We start from the raw sequence: 288 nt of genomic DNA on the forward strand, positions 1-288 counted from the left end.
ATGAATAAAAGCCAATAGGAACTAACAAGAAGTGGTGCTATTGACAAGGTCTGATTACCATTATGAGAATTATTTAAAAAGCACTAGAAAGTGTAAAAAAGTGGAAACAGTTTTCTTATTCACATTTGTAGATATTTACTGTATCAGTACTTTTCATATATTTCAATGCAGGTTTTACAATGAAAACAGCATGGTACTGGTACCAAAACAGAGATATAGACCAATGGAACAGAACAGAGTCCTCAGAAATAATACCACACATCTACAGCCATCTGATCTTTGACAAAC

This window comes from Theropithecus gelada, chromosome 16, assembly GCF_003255815.1.
Source record: "Theropithecus gelada isolate Dixy chromosome 16, Tgel_1.0, whole genome shotgun sequence".
Classification (NCBI taxonomy): domain Eukaryota; kingdom Metazoa; phylum Chordata; class Mammalia; order Primates; family Cercopithecidae; genus Theropithecus; species Theropithecus gelada.